Raw genomic sequence first — 17,398 nt, forward strand, 5'->3', positions numbered from 1 at the left:
AGAAAGTGTTAGAAGTTAATACTTCCCGCTGTGATCCATATTTGGTTTCTTAAAGAGAAAAGGTCTTTTTAAGCACAAATAAGGAAAAATCAACTGGAAGCTTCACTAATTCTTTTACAAACTGATTGAGTTCGAGGTTGCTTTGATCATCATGAAACCTTTTTGGAAGTGTGACATGTTTGTTCTTTTTTTTTTTTTTCTTACATAGCTTTATCTCCCCAAAATTTTAGAACAAGAGATTAATAACATTATTAGACTGGAGTCAATTGAAGAAGCTACAAGGGAGAAATGGATGGTGTACACACCATCTACATACACTGAAAAATGGTTAAAATAACAAGGCAAACAACAGATGAGGAAAAGTTATCAGTAAGTATGACAAAGGGTTAATATCTATATAAGCTAAGAAGTTCATACAAGAAAGACATTAAGACACTCAGTAGGTAAGTGGACAATGGAAGTAAACAATTTATAAAAGGAAGTGCTATTAGTAAACAAGCATACAGGAAAATATTTGAACCCTCTAGCATCAAAGAAATAAAAATGAAAACACTAATGAGGTGCTTTTTGTAGCCATTAAATTATTCAAAACCAAAATGTTATTGACTATCCCTGATGTTTGTAATGTTGTGGTAAAATTGGCACATGCCTGTATCACTGGTGGCAGTGTAGATTGGAATAAACATTTTGGGTTTGGATGTGTATAGCCTTTGGCATGGTAATCCTACTTCTGAGAATTCAACTTCAGGAGACAATCCAAAAGGAGAAAATATACTGTAGTCATAAAAATGTCCATTTAAGTATTATCTAGGGTAGAAAAATAAGAAACCACCTAAATATTTAATAAAGGTAAATAATCTGGTGAAGCAGTAATTATCTAAATGATGATACATTTATGCAATTATGATTTGGAAGACAATGTAAATGACAGAAAATGTTTATGACATAAGTGGAAAAAGTATAAGGTAAGAATATAACTATAGTACAAACATAGTTATGGCAAATATTTTGTCAGTGTGGATCTTATTCCCCTGTCCTTATGTTCCCGTGAGAGATCTTTTGCTCTACTCCCCAGGAGGAAGTAGTATCAGAAAAACATTTTAAGGTATTCTCTTCATCTCTTTTTTTCTCTTCTAGGGAGGAAAAACTATGTATATGATTAACAAGGTAGGGGGAGGATCACTGGATACATGCATACATATGTTTCTTACCTGCTCTGTTTGGGGGCACTTGCTCTTTCCTCTAACACTGCTTCCATATGTGGAAAAGACTGCTGGCTCAGGACTCAGAACCTAGCTTCTCCAGGTAAGAGTAGAAGTCTTCCTTCTTCTTGTTCTTTGACTCCTGCTCATCCAAGATATATGTCAAGCCATGGCCTTCTGTGTGGCTAACTAGGTAATGCTTGGTCTAAAGACCCAACTCTCATGTAAGTCCCATGATATAGACATGAAAGGAAGTGATATGGAACCTCTACTTTGGCAACCAGTTCAAACTACTTCTTCCAATCTACCTTTACCACCTATAGACAAATACATCAATTTTGCCTGGTTCCTGTGTCTATTTCTCAGCTGTTTTCAGAAAGAAGAAGAAAAAAAAAAAGCCTGAGTAATGAGCTCCTCCAACCCCAAAACGGTCGCCTTGTAGGCCTAGAAGGGAATCTAACAAAATGAAACCCATTTGATTTATTGGAGAGATAAGTATGGTTGTAAATTCTTTCCCTTTCTTTCATTTGGTTTTACATTAATCTTGTTTGAGATATGAATAGCTCCAAGCTCCAGGCAGGTAGTAACAACTGCTCCTGGATTTAGTCCAGGTAGTGCTTTGTGTCTGGCATACACCCGGAAACCACTTTTCTAAGGTTTCTGCAAGCTTCATGGGGGCATGGATGATCTTATATTTCCCAGATGCAGCACTCAAAAGATCATTCTTTGGTATAAGACTGGGAATCACACACAAGCTAGAGCAATAAGCTGTCTTTCCAAATATTTTAAAAGCAAATCTGAGACAATAAAACTGATGTCGAAACTGACTGGCAATGGAGAAAAAGAGCATATTTAGGGGCCGATGAAGTCCTGGTTCCAGTCATTGCTGACAACCAGCTATGCTCCTTCTTCTTTTATACTTGGTAACCTCAACAGATGAATTCTCACTTTCGCATAAACTGGCTTGAGTCAGAATACTGACTACTGCAGAGATACCTGCATCTGTGAAACTGTGTCCCATCAAGGGGTGCTTTTGTGGCAGTAATGAAGCTGCCTTGATCACCATCCCAGGTGTCTTTAAGAAAGTTGTACCAAATTACATCATTAAACTTAATTTCTGTCAGAGAAAGACTATTCTGCATGTAATCCATAATAAGAAGTCATATTTTAAATAATCTCAAGACCAAGTGTTTTTTTTTTAGAAGATTAAATCAAAATTGTTCAAAATCACTTACGATTGCATTTCATCAACTCTTAGAATCACAGCAGGTATGAATGAGTAGCAAATTCATGAATTGTGCATTAGTTTATATCTTTTCCCCAAGGCTAATTGTTTGCTTTATTTTTTCTTCTATTAGGGCTGTCAGCACAGTGATATATGGTAAGCCTTGCATCTTGATGAGAAACAAAAAGAAAATTTTGAATATGGGTATAATTATACAATGCCATAGAGTTTGTTTCTTTTTCCTCCCCACCAGCTCTCATCAAGGCAAGAGTTTTGGGAAATTAACACAATCAGCTTTGGGAATAAATATGTCAACAAACAGAGTTTATGTGTCTGCCGACTGCTCTCCTCATGAAGAACATTATCCAGAGTTGATCTTTAACTATTGGATGGCACAAAGGTTGTGGTGTGTGTGTATGGAGGGGGGCTGTTTTCCAAGCTGAGCTCCCTTTTTTAATATAAACGGCTGCGTGTGATGATTATAGACTCTGCATCTGGAGACAGGATCCCTTTCTCTCCTTTGCACACTGGGGATTCTTAGCTTGTACCAAGCTCACAGGATAAATCCTTGAGATGGTGGTCAATATTTACTTTGCCTGAGGTCAAATTCTGTTTCTCTTTTACTGTAAGTAACATTTTAGAATACAGAGAATATTGGCGGCGCCCAGGACCTCCAGAACTAATTAATACTTTCCACTACATATTGACTTAAACTCCTCCTCTGTCTCCATTTTGTAAATGAATGGGATCAGGTTCTAAATAAGTCCTTGGACACCATGGAACGAGAAAAAAAAATGAGGGACGCCTGGGTGGCTCAGCGGTTAAGTGTCTGCCTTCGGCTCAGGGCGTGATCCACATTGGGCTCCCTGCATGGAGCCTGCTTCTCCCTCTGCCTATGTCTCTGCCTCTCTCTGTGTGTGTCTCATGAATAAATAAATAAAATCTTTTACAAAAAAGAAAAAATGACATCACATAGCTATCCCTCAAGGTCTTTTTGAAAGTTTCATTTCAATACAAGTTTTATTTCTCTTTTCTTTCCATGACTGTCTCATTTTTTAAAAAGACATTATTATTTGTTTTGTTTTCTTTTTTTTTTTTATTGGTGTTCAATTTACTAACATACAGAATAACACCCAGTGCCCGTCACCCATTCACTCCCACTTGTTTTGTTTTCTAATCTGATGCTCCTCTTTCCATAACTATGACACTGACCTCAAGCCGCTCTCCAGAAATTTGACTCATTCTGTTTATGTTTCTCCCAGATATTATGCATCTATTGAAGACAGAAGAGAAAGTGTAATCTCTCTGGGTAGTATATATATATATATATATATATATATATATATATATATAGGCTGATGGGAAAATTTATTGACATCTTCTTAGATTCTGGCTATTAGTGAACAAAGACATCTATGGTGCCAGTAAGTATGTGGCAGAGGTTTGAATTTCATATCAGGGGGTCCCTGACTCAGTCAAGACTGTCATGTGCTTATAATACAGATGAAGGTGGTCAACAAAAAATATTAATAAACTTTCTTAAAGGGTGAATGCATAGAAATGTGTAAAGTGAATTTGCTGGTTATGGATATTAGGAAGTGATTGCCTTTTATCATAGCCAAATTATTTGTGCATAATAAACTTGACAACTTGCAAAGCACCTTCATTGTAATTGAGTAAGATCAACATTGTTATCACATCATTTCTCTGCTCCTATTCATAACAAAATTCTTTAAAATAGTTGTCTGTACTCATTGACACTCCTTCACCTTCCCTTTCATTGTCTCCTCAACCAACTTCAATAGGATTTCACCAAGCATTCTTCAGCAACCATCTTTATTATATTTCTCCATTACCTCCACGTGGCTCAGTCTGTTGGCCAAATCTCAGGATTTCAATCTTTCAGCAAAATTTGACATGGATTTCCACTTTCTTCCTGCCTTGAAATGTTTCCTTCTGAAGCACCACTCTTACTTCTCCTCCTACCTCACTAGCTGTTCCTTCTCAGTTTCCTTAGTTGGCTCCACCTAATCTACTTAATCTCTTAATGTTAGGGGTAGCCCAGGTTCAATCCTGGAACTTCTTTCCTTCTTCATCTACACTTTCTCCTTTAGGAGGTGATTTTCCATTTCTGTGGCTTCCCAAACCACTATTACACTGAAATTTTTCAAATGTCTGTTTCTCCATATCTAAGCTCTAAGTTCCAGGCACATATATTTAACTCCTGACTTGACACTTTCATTTAAGTATCCAATAAGAATGTCAAACTTCACGTGTCCACGGGAACTTATGATTCTTCCCCCCAAACTGTGTCCTCTCAGTCTATCTATCCCATGTCTGTTGATATCAATTTGAACCTTTCATTTGATCAGGCCTAAAACCTCAGAATCATTCTTGGCACCTCTCTTTCCCTCATACACCATATCTAATCAATCAAGAGACTTTGTTGGCTCTGCCTCTAAAATATGTCCCAAATCTGACTGATTCTCACTCTCTCTGCTGAAAACAATCAGGATCTAAGCCAACATCATTTCTTGCCTGGATTATTGTAATAGCTTCCTAACTGCTCTCTATTTCCACTCTTGCCCCACCTAAAACCCATTCTTTGCATAGCAGAATTATCTTTTTAAAACTGTTAAGTCAGGGACACTTGGGTGGCACAACAGTTGAGTGTCTGCCTTCGGCTCAGGGCGTAATCCTAGGTCTGGGAATCGAGTCCTGCATCAGGCTCCCTTTGGGGAGCCTGCTTCTCCCTCTGCCTGTGTCTCTGACTCTCTCTCTCATGAATAAATAAGTAAACTCTTAAAAAAAAAACCCTGTCAGATAAAATCACCTCCTTGGTTGAATTCCCAATACCTTCTCATCATACTTAGAATAAAACCCAAAATCATGACCTAGAAGGTCGTCTATGACTTTGCCGTATCTCCTACTGCTTTCAATTCTCCTTACTCTGTTCCAGCCTATACCTCCAATATATTAAGCATACTCACCTTAAAGTCTTTGTGTTGTCTCCTTCTAGAAGGAATACTCTTCACCCAAAATTTTTGCATGACTGGATTACTTATTTCATTCAGGTCTCTGCTCAGAAGTCTCTGACTCAAAGAAGGCTTTATGGAACATTCTATAAAAAAAAAGTCCATCTGCTCTATTCATCCCTCTCCATTCCCTTATTTTGCTTTATTTTCTCCATAGAACATACTATCCTCTGAAATACTACATTATATCATTTGTTTATATATTTATTGGCTATCTCTCCACTTAGACTATAAGCAACATGAAGCCAAGGGCTTTGTCTTGTTTATCATGACAATCTTAGTGTTGAGCATATAATAGGTACTCAGAAACATCTGTGGAATTAATAAATCAGACATCCTATTTTACACAAGAGAAAACCAAGGCATGAGAGGTTAAGTAATCTTGCCTGAGGTCACAGAGAATTTTAACTTGAAGTCATATCTCCGTGGTATTTACCCTGTTTGAAATTATCCATACACCAAGTTCTTTCATTATAAATACCAGCAATGTGCTGAATAGCACAAAGCCCAACAGAAGAGCTAGCAATAAATTTCTAAAGCACACACCAATAAATGAGATTTAAGTTAGCTTTCCAAAGACAAGCCTGTCACTGAACCCAAACTTCAACTGATGATGACTGGGTTTTTCCTTAGATATATCCTGTTTTTTAATGGATGGGTTAATTACAAATAACTCATCTTTTCAGTTTGATCATTACTTAGAGAAACAGAGAGACAACGCCAGCATCCTTGCTGCTGTCTCCCATAAATGGAAGTGGGGCTCAGACCTCCAGGACTGCATATTAATTTGACTTTTTAAAAATAGGGACAGACAACTTTAATAATTCAAAGAATAGATGTCTCTATCTTTGCACATGAGCTTTTTTAATCTTTGGAGACTGGGATAGAAATCATTTCTTTGATGCAAAGTAAAAGAAAGTTTTCTTTAATTGTAGTCTTTTGTAGATAGCTCTGCCTCATGGTACATTAGTGCCAAAAAGCTTTTATTATTCCCTGAGTAAAAGAATGCTCTGCAGTCCTAGATCTGCACCACAGTCCATAAAATGTCTTTCAATGTATGAAATTCTCATATATCTGATTCATTTTTTATATTTCTTAAGTATCAGTCTTCAATTATTTATCTCTTTGAATGCAAATATCGAGGCCCAGAGTCCCCTCTTCTCTCAACCAGCACTATGCTTTAAATGGTCTGTGAAATCCAAAGGGATCTATTTTATCCACGGTGCTTTGATGGTATGAGTGTTGGCAAAGAATCATTTGTATCTGTAAGTGATATATGTATGGGCAAAATCTTCAACTCTTTTGATGAAATTAGTCGGTTAAGAATTTTTTGGAGTTAGAAGGTTGATATTAGCATGTTTCCTCCTGGATTGATCCGTATTTACAGAACAGAGCCAAACACTATATTGAGTGAAGTGGAAACATGTGAGTCTGTGTGCAGAGAGAGTCTTGGGCTTTTGGAAGCAGAACTACCAATAAGAAGCATAAAGTAAAATTTTAGATCTTTGTTCAGCACTAAGATTATTTGAACATGCTTTTATAAACTGGATGGTCCTTGGAGTCCATCTTGAATTTTGTCTTCTATTTTAGAACAGGACTGTTAAGAATTTGGGAGTCAAGAGAGACCTGAATTTAAATCCTTAAATCCCAGGTTATTGGCTATTTGCTTGTGGCAGGTTATATAATCTTTGTGTCTCCATTTGCTCACCTGTAAAATGGAGATAACATTAGCTCCTGCCTCCCAAGGTTTGTGAGGAGTAAATGAACTGATGCTTATAAAATGCTTAGGGTAGTACCTGACACGTAATGCAACTCACTAAATTGGTGGTGGTGGTGGTGGTGATGCCTCCCTTAAGTGGTGTCATGCTGTATCTTTGGCACTTACCAGTTGTGGAACTTCAGGCAGGTCAGTTCACATCTCTGGGTCTCTGTTTCCTCACCGTTCAAACAGGGAAAACAACAGCACCTACTTGAAATGGTTGTTGTGAGGATTACATAGAAAAAATCCACGTAAAGCTCTTAGCAAAGTATCTGGTATATTATAAATAGATATATGTCAAAATTATTCTTTTTTAAAAAATTTGATTTATTTATTCATGAGAGACACAGAAAGAGAGAGAGGCAGAGACACAGGCAGAGAGGGAAGCAGGCTCCATGCAAGGAGCCCGATGTGGGACTCCATCCTGGGACTCCAGGATCACACCGTGGGCTGAAGGCAGGCGCTAAACTGCTGAGCCACCCAGACGTCCCAATGTTGATATTATTCTTGTTACTCTTGACCAACTCACATCTTTTGTCTGAAATAAGAAACCTCTTAGTAGGGAAAATAGCGGGATGGGAGTGGGGAGAATCTGAGTGCGTGGTTTCTGGATACAGAGAAAGGTGAGGGATTGATGAAGCATCAAATATCTTGACACAACCACATAATTCATACATAGGAAAAGAATATAAATTAAATTAAAGCACTAAAATACATTTTTATTTTCACATTGTAGGAAATGACAACATAATGCACCAAATTTGATTAAGAATGAAACTGAGACTAGAAATTTTTCCACAGTGTAATAAAACTGGAAGACTTGTTCAAATCATTAACTCCCCCATCCCTTTTTGGGAATTGAAACTCTTGTCTGCTTTGAAGTTACTGAAGTTACTGGAGTATTTGATCTACTTATGTGCCCACTGGCACAACCCTGTTCTCTGTCATCCTACTACACAATCCTCACTCTTTGAATCCTGCCCATAGATCAGTTTTTGCCAAAGTAGGTGCTCAGTCTAGACACATTGAAGAAGTGTTTGCTGTTTGTGCCATATATGAAGAAAATATTCAGTACCTTCGATCACAACTGCAATTTCTGACTTAAAATGAAATACAGAAGAAATGAAAAGGATATATCTAAAATAGTCAAATGCCTGCATCAGTCAGAACTGCCAGTCTCACTGTCTAATCAATTGAATATTCTTTTAGAAACTGAAAGCTGGATATCATTTTGGTATGTGTCACTTATTAATGCTCTAAATACCCTTTAGTTGTCTCTAGATGACTTTTAGAGCCTGTACAAAAAATATTCTAGACAGACTGTGTGCTGATTCTAAACGAATCTAATAAATACACAAATAACATAAAAATATTTCCGAATACCCAAATAGCTGAGTTATAGGGCTGGTGGACCTTTAGAAGTCTTGCATGATGTAGTTCATGGTTTAAAATAACATATTTTCCTATGAGTGCCAGAAAATTTGATCTACCTAACTTTCTGTAAGGCCAAATGTAAAGTACTCAATTCCTATTTAAACTATTTTTTCCAAGAACTTCTATTCTAAATACCTATTCCTAAGCACTCAGATATATTTATGGTATTGATTTTTGCTAAGAGTAGTTTTATAGGAAACTGGTGACCCAACAGACTCATGTTTTTAAATGATTTTTGCTTCTGCTGTTATTGGTCTTTGATTGCCGCAACTGGTTAGAAATAGAAAACCAAAAATAAAACAGAACAGGTTCAGGTAGCTTAGGTACAATTTAATTGGACCATAACCCAAGTCACAAATCACAAGTCATAACTTAGCAGTTGCTCAAAAAATCTTGGGAGGTAACCAAAGGGGTTTGATTTCAAATAGTTATTTTTTAGTAGTTAATAATCAGTTTGTAGGAGACTATTGATCTCTAGTCAATTCTTTCTCTTTTTTGTTGTTCTAAATTGCTTTTTATGTAGAAATAGAGGCTCTTGCTTTGGGGAGTCTCATTATTGTTTTTTTTTAAATTGATTTTTAACTATATTTATGAAGGAGGTGAATATTTTACCAGAAAACAAATGATTACTGAAGGAGATCTGTATGGATTCCCAGAGCTGCAATAAACTTACTGGTGGTAATAAATTGTGGTTCCTAGCTTTGATTTTTTCTTTTTTTTTTTCTTTTTTTTTTTCTTGGTGGTGGTGGTGTGGGGAGGTGATTGTTGTTTACAAGGAAACATCACACTTTAATGAATGCTTTTTAGTGGCTATCACCGATGCAGCCATTTAGGAAGAACAGAAATATTTGTTACATATCTTTATTTACACATTTCACTTTTTTATTGTCAAATGATACATGGTGCAGTGAACACATCATGGATGTAATACTGCCACCTCTTGGTTATGTAAATGAGGTGTTCCGTAGTCATAATTCTCTGTGTTTAAATTTGAAAATACAAGTGCTTAAAAGTCAACCAAGGCTTTTCTCTGTTGGTTTAGCAAAAACAGTTGTAAATAAATATCTATGCATGTGTGGATGCTTTCAGAGCCTCTATAATATAAAGTACATTATCTATGCATTAAAAGATATCTGTGCTTATGAAACAAAAGTGACAGTGACAGTGACATTTTGTGCTGAAGCATTCCAGAAAACAATGTTCATACTTGGAATAAGTTTAAAGTGTCCTTTATTCAATCAAGATCAAGCTAATTTAATCTGTGCCTAAGTATAACCTAAAGCATAGAAATCCAATCATTTTCTTTTTTCTTTCTTTTTTCAAAAGAGCATTCCTTCCTCATTTTAATCAATTTTAATCACTTTAGCAAGGTATTAGATAACCAGATTACAGGCTTGGAAAGCTGGCATTTTCTTATTAAGGAAGATCTAAAACCTTGCCTAAAAGTGCCCTAGGAACATAAAGGCTAGATGACTATTTTTTTTTCTCTCACTCAGGTAAGGAGGAGCTTATGAAGACAGCAAGCTGGGTTATCTTCCTGTGGTTAGGCGGATGCTCACTAAGATCAATCACCCATTTCAACAAAACTGGCAAGACCTAACCACAGTGCTACATCAATACTGCCATCTGGGTAAATGTTTTACTCTTTTAATAACAGCTCTCATTTCTACCATGCTTTATATTTTACCCAGCCCCTCCACATCAATCAGCTCACATGATCAGATAGTCAGTTTCCTTGACAGTGGGAGAGCATTCAATGCCGTCATAAAGGACCCGCTGCCTTTTTGTCTGTCAGGTAGTCAGTGGCGCTGTTATTCAAGTTGAGCAATAATACACATATGCTGTTGTCCAGACACAAAGGTGACCCCACTGACACTGTCAGCGGGATAGATACACACTTGGCAAATGTCAGGGGCCGTAAGGATCGTCATACGCTTCTGCTTGCCTGTTTACCCTGGCAACCAAACACTGGTCCAGGACTGAGGACAGAGTGTGTGACTTTAGAATGGGTGATATTCTGTGTAAAAGCTTTAGGGAGAAAAACCAAATATCAACAGCAGATTAGACCTTAGAGATCATCCATTTTGACTCTCTGTTTCTCAAAATGGAAAAATGAGTCCTCATAGTGGACGTGAAGAGGTCACCCAGCAGGTGGGTGGCATAGTGGGACCAGAAGTCTGGTTCTCTGACTGCAAGGCTGGTCTCCTTCCATGCCATCAGTCTTTCTCTGGGCTTTTTAGCTCTGGCTGCAGCCTTCAGGTAGCTTCACTTCTAGAAGTTGACATCTGGTTCCTTCAGAGTAGCTTTCCAATCACAAGTGGTAATCAAAGGCTTTTAGGTCACCCTCCCTCACTCAATGCCCTGATCAGTGAATCCTGTTGGTTTTAGGAAATGATTCTAGGTACAGGAGCAGCTTCTAGGTCAGGGATACTTTTCAGATCTGGGACATAATCTCCTCCAGTGTTAGAAGTAAATGGGTACACCTCAAATAACAAGTCACGGAAGAGGAAGTTGCAGAACATGGCCTCTGACCTTTACATAGCCAATGGAGAAACTGCCACCTCAAAGTGAGTGAAGAGGTGTCTTGCACCAAGTGTCACAGCAAGGTTGGGGTCCTTTGAAGGCTAGTGCTTTTCCTGAAGCAGGGTGACACCTGTATCATTGTTCTAGTGCAACAACTGACAGGGCACTGGGAAGAAAGAGTTTTTAAAGAAGGAAGGAAAATTTGAGACTGGAGGGTGCCCCATGGAGGCTCGGTAATCCTGAAGGGATAGTCATTGTGTAAGGCAGCAGCTGGAAGAGGGGGTACTCATTTTCTTCAACTGAATTTCCCTCAAGTAGCAGGTTTGTCTGCTTCCCACTGTTCTCACTGACCAGCCTGAGACCTGACGCAGTGTTGTGCAGAATATAAGATATCCGAATAAGTTGGAGTCCAGCCACACTGTGTTCTTCTGGCCCAATAACCAATACCTGGCTCCCGAACTATGGAAGACCATAGAACATTTGTCAAAATGACTCTGTTTCCACAGGCCGCAGAGGCCCTCCTGTTCTCTGCTGTGATTCTGCATGGGCCTCTGAGGCAGCGATTACAGCTATGATGGTGATGCCGGAAGGGACTCTGTGTAATTGGGCGCCCATACAGTGTTGAAAAGGGAAGAGTTTTGAACTTCAGGTAATGAAGGCCTCACTCAGTCAGTAAATATGAGACATTCTCATTCATTCAGCAGCCAGCTGGACAGGGGCCTCGCAAGGCCAGCCTCAGCACATCATTTCCATTAAGAGATGAAGGGCACATAATACTGTGGAGGAGGTGGCCTCTAGGGTCACAGTGTAGGTCCGGAGCACTATTCTAAGCCTACATGTTATAAGTGTCATTATTGCTTTTAATGGTCTTGAAACAAGCAAGAGAAAGAGAGAGAGAGAGAGAGAGAGCGCCAGAGTGTATGTGTGAGCAGTGTGGGAGGTGTGTGTGAGAGCATGCTCTGAATGATGTGTGGAAGTGTGATGTTGTGAGCCTGCATGTGTTGTGTGTCTGTGGATATCTTTTGTGGTTCGGGTGAAGCACTGTAAAGGGGTGGGAATTATAGGGTGTGTGTAGTGTGTTGGTGAGGGGGTGGGGAGGGGAACATTCCACCCACCAATGGCCCAACTAGGTAAGGAGGATAGTGACTTAGTATCCAGCAGTCCCACTGGCTGAGGGATACTGAGTCACCTGATATTTTGGGCTCTCTGGGACTCTAGAGCCACGCATCACCCTAATCCAAAGTTCTGAACTTTCTTCGCTTGCCGACCACCAGTAACAATAATAGCTATAATTTATTGAGCATTTACCATGTATCAGGTACTGTGCTAAACTCTCTCCATATATGAGTTTATTTTATTCTTATAACAATGTTGTGACATAGGCTCTATTACTGTCCAGTTTCTGTGGATGAGGAAAATGAAGCACAGAGTGTTTAAGTAACTTCACCAAGGCCACTCTACTTGTAGATGACAGGGTCAGAATTTGAACCTAGGCAACTTGGCTACATAGCCCGTGCTCTTTGCTACTATTTTCTACAGTCTCTTATCTATCACTTCCTTATCAAAGCCCACTATTTGGAGGATCCCAACCCCCTCCTGTTACAGATGAGAGAATGTAAGGAGAGGAGAGGCAATTGGCCTTGGGCTCAAGTGGTCATCGGTAGAGCCCATTGTTCACATGCACTCTGCTCCTTCCTGGAAGTTGGGCAGCCAATCTCCTGAGGGGAGGCATCTATTCCATGAGAATCGTACACAATTCTGTCCCTGCTACCATTAGCAGCCTTTATTTCAGGGGCTTGAGCACATTTGGTTAGGAACAGAGTCCCTTTGCCAGTTTGTGAGCACATAGAATCATTCCATTTTGTTTCTCCTTTGTCATTTATATTGTGAATGGGGGTATATTTTGCTTAAAGCTGCACACATATGCACCTTTCAAAGTACCATAATATATCGGCCTTGGAGTATTAGGGGGAAAGCAAGTTTGACAAATCTAGTGAAACACCTCAGAGGACACTAATCCAGAAAGGTTATAGCCTTTAAAAAAATAGCCAAAGTGTTAAGGCAGGATCTGTGATAAGACTGGAGGCTAAGCCATAGGAATATGAAGATTCATTTATGAATGGCTCTTGGTGATATGACAAAATGAAATGAAGTATAAGGAACTGTAAAATTGCTTTTTAAGTTTAAATTTTACACTGTGTAGCCATGTGTATTGGATAAGCAAAACAAGACTGCAAATGGTTGATCAGTGTTTTAGACCATCTTAATGGCCAAATTGTATGGACTGTTTGGATGCTAGAATAATTTGTGCACAGATCAAGCAAGGCTACCATGTCCAAAATGAGCTGCCTGGGGAAAAAGTAACCTTAGCAGTGATCATGAGATATCCCCTCTCTAAGTTTTTTGAGCAGCATATGGCCCATCTAGTTGTCTACTAACTTGGAAATATGATGTTTTTAACCAAGAAGCAAATTCTAGACTTAGAAGAAATAGATACAAAGCCCAGCTTGTAAATCAGGAACACACATTATGCTTTTTACTCTGGAAATGTGGCAAATGAGCCCAAAAATGAACTCACTATATAAATCACTGGATGAGCCAACTTTCCAGAAAACTGTCAGAACAACCATGGAAGATAAAAGGGAGCTTATTTAAGAGTACAACCTTCAAAAATGGCTAGGCTCCTCACCTCATACCAGCTAAGAGGACAGGAGACTGGCAGTTCTGGCAGGTTCAGGCTCCTCTGTGTTTTTTCCCCCAACTTTCAGTAAAAGTGATACCAGGTAACTGCCCATCCCTGGCTGGAAATGGGGGGCAGGGAGTGGGAGATTGACAGTGGCTTTTGACACACAGGAAAAATACTATTTTAAATATTTATTTCTTTTTTTTGAAAGACAGCAACAACAATTTAATATCAGCTGTCAACAGACAGAAGGACAGAAGAAAGAGGAATACAAGGCATTTGGAAATTAGACAAGTAGGCACAAATTCCTCCCCAATATTTCCATTCCTGCTTTCTGAAGAGTTAGGCTAATGTTCAGAAAAGCGATAGACTTGCAGCTGAGAAATGATGCTCCTGAGATTTTATTTTTTATTTTATTTTATTTTATTTTATTTTATTTATTTATTTATTTATTGCTCCTGAGATTTTAATTGTTATTTAAAAATAATGCGAACTACAACAAGAACTTGACAGTATCATGGCTGCTAGTCACTCTGGTAGGTTCCAACACAAGACATGTCAGGCATTCTCTGCAAGGTTTCCTGTTCCTTTTGATCTTTTTCTTTGTGCATTTCCTAACTTACAGTTTTCTTCAATAACCATAACCATTTCTTCTGTTAAACAGGACAACTTTTAAGCTATTGTACTTAAACCTTGGAAAGAAACAATTATCCTGGTCCCAAAAGCTTGAAATGGCATTCGACGGTGTTCAAATACACAATCTCATTTGAGCCTTACAAACGTCCCTCAGGTATGTATGTAAGGCGGACATGGTTATTTCCATTTTCCAGATAGAATACTGAGGCCCCAAGACATGAAGCAACTTACTAAGATTATCTTGTGAGTGGGTGGTGGAGCTAAATGTAAGCCACATCTTCTGACTCTACTTCTCTATAGTCAGACTATGTCTGACTGCAGAGCAAATTGCAAAATATCTGATAACTCAAAGATGTTTACCACTGGATACTGGAAAGAGAGCAAACTTCCACTGAGTAAGGCCAATTGGACATGCATCTTCCCACCAGCCTTCAATCCTCTAGGAGGGACCTGGGGTGGGGATGGGAAAGATCGTTTGTGTGAGCATAGCTCCCCCTGGCTACAGTGGGCCAAGGCCCCATCTGGGATTATGTGATTTGTGAGGCCAAGCATAAAATGCAAATGCAAGGCTCCTTGTTCAAAAATCATTAAGAATTTCAAGATAGTAACAGCAGAGCATCTAACCAAGTCCGGGGCCCTTCTCAACACAGGCCCTGTATAACAACACAGGTTGCCCTGGAATCTGGCCCTGTCCCCGCCCAGAGCACTGATGGTGAGTCCAGAAGACTTCTTCTCAGGCACTAGCTCATCAAGAAAGTGACCAGACCTCGCCTGATGTGGCTAGCCCAGAGTGCCCAAGAGAAACTGCTATGGAAGTTTCTGTTTTTCCAACTATACAGTAGAGGAAAGCAAGCAACAAGATAAAAAAAATAGTTGAGGGGATCCCTGGGTGGCTCAGCAGTTTAGCGCCTGCCTTGGGCCCAGGGCATGATCCTGGAGTCCCGGGATCGAGTCCCACATCGGGCTCCCTGCATGGAGCCTGCTTCTCCCTCTGCCTGTGTCTCTGCCTCTCTCTCTCTCTCTTTCTCTCTCTCTCTCTCTTTCTCTCTCTCTCTCGTCTCTCATGAAAAAATAAATAAAATCTTTAAAAAAAATAGTTGAGGCTCCAATGAAAGAAACAAGACATCTGTGCAAACACAACTGACAGTGACAAGGGCAGATCAAACATGACACCGGACACAGACAAGGTACTCAAAGAGTATTTGCCAAAGGACTAGCAGGATAGAAGCTGTGCTTTGTCACATTCCCCACCCCCACCCCCTAAGCCCAGAAGGTTCTGTAATATGGAAATATGAGGAGACACGGATTATGCGAGTAAGTGATCTCAGCAGCTTAGCACCTGGGGTCGATATCATTGGAGGAAGAAGCAGTTTTCTACCAGGTAAAACCCTCCAAAGGCTTGGCCAGGGCTGGTTCTCACCGGGCGGCATCCCCAGGATTTACGCCTTTGAAGTCAGCCACAGGGTTGCTCACCCCACTGATGGCTGTGATCAAGGATTCTATAGGGTTGCTGCTACTGAAAGGAAAAGTTACATGGGCGCTGGGAGCGAGACACTAAATAGGAACAAAAATAGCTCCTTTCCTGTTAAAGTTGAAAATAGTATCTTGAGAGCCAGTTAAGAGTTCAGACACAGGAATGAGGCCAACCCAAACCTGAAATCCCCCTCTGCTACTTATGAATTTGGTGGTCTTGGTTGAGTCACTAATCTTTCTCGCATGGGGTTCCTGCTATATAAAATGAGGATAATTCCTATCCCATTAGGATGTTGTAAGAAATTAATGAGATCATTAATGTATGCAAATTGCTCAGCATGGTACCTGGCATTTGGTAAGCATGCAATGGAGGCAACTGCTATTATTCTTGGAAGAATTAGATAAGCATTGCTAGGGTTAGGGCCAGACATTAAAGCCCACGTTTTCAAGTTTTTATTTAAATTCCAGTGAGTTAACATACAATGTGCTATTAGTTTCAAGTGTACAATATAGTGATTCAGCACTTCCATACATCACCTGGTACCCATCACAAGTGTCCTCCTTCATCTCCATCATCAATGTCACCCATCCCCCCCACCTCCCTTAAAGTCCATTTTAGCTCATGATGAGCATAATGGTCCTACAAAAATATCAGGTATGTTTTTTGGATGTCAGGTTTTAGGCTGGTGAAATATGAGTGGATCTCCTAACAGCTTGTGTGACTTTAGGTGTAGTTTAGAGAGAGTTTGGGGATCATTACAAAGTTGTGTCAATACAGCAATTTATTTTAAACTCTGTTTTGTGACATTTTTGTTCACTTTTGTGAGTTTTCAATTAAAAAGCATTCTTTTACTATGTAGGTTTAAATGATAGTTATATAATTAACTGCAATGACAATCATGTAAAATAAATTTATATATAGGGATTAAATCTGCAAAGGAAGATGGAAAATAAAAAGAGTTTTACTCTCAGGGGCAAGAGCTTATTTTTTAAAATTCATTTTATTTTTTAAAAAGATTTATCTATTTATTTTATAAAGAGACAGTGTGTGTGGTGGGGAAGGGCAGAGGGAGAGAGAGAATTCCAAGCAGACTCTCTGCCGAGCGTGGAGCCCCACTCAGGGCTCGATCTCACGACCGTGAGATCACAATCTGAGCTGAAACCAAGAGTTGGACGCTTAACTGACTGCACCACCCAGGCACCAGCCTCCACCACAAAAAGACATAAAACTTAAAAATTCACTTGAATGTTATAGAATTGTTAACTTAGCAAGAAATAGTGTTTTGGTTGTATTTAGGTTTAAAGAAGGCAAGATATTCACAGGAATATAAGACACTTTTACTCATGCATAACCAGAAGAAGAAATCAATATTCATCTTGTTCTTATATTTCCTTTAAAACATGAAACTGGAAGAAGAGGTCAAATAC

At 39.2% G+C, this 17,398-nt stretch overlaps 1 long non-coding RNA gene across 1 annotated transcript; it reads left to right on the plus strand.

The window, feature by feature from the left end:
- The first annotated feature begins 2,685 nt into the window (after positions 1–2,685).
- On the plus strand, positions 2,686–15,256 carry LOC144308676 (uncharacterized). The gene is made up of 4 exons (XR_013375048.1): positions 2,686–2,827; positions 10,152–10,285; positions 14,526–14,651; positions 15,148–15,256. It is a non-coding gene; the product is annotated as an uncharacterized LOC144308676 (long non-coding RNA).
- The last annotated feature ends 2,142 nt before the right edge of the window (positions 15,257–17,398 follow it).

This window comes from Canis aureus, chromosome X (assembly GCF_053574225.1).
Source record: "Canis aureus isolate CA01 chromosome X, VMU_Caureus_v.1.0, whole genome shotgun sequence".
In the NCBI taxonomy this organism is placed as follows: domain Eukaryota; kingdom Metazoa; phylum Chordata; class Mammalia; order Carnivora; family Canidae; genus Canis; species Canis aureus.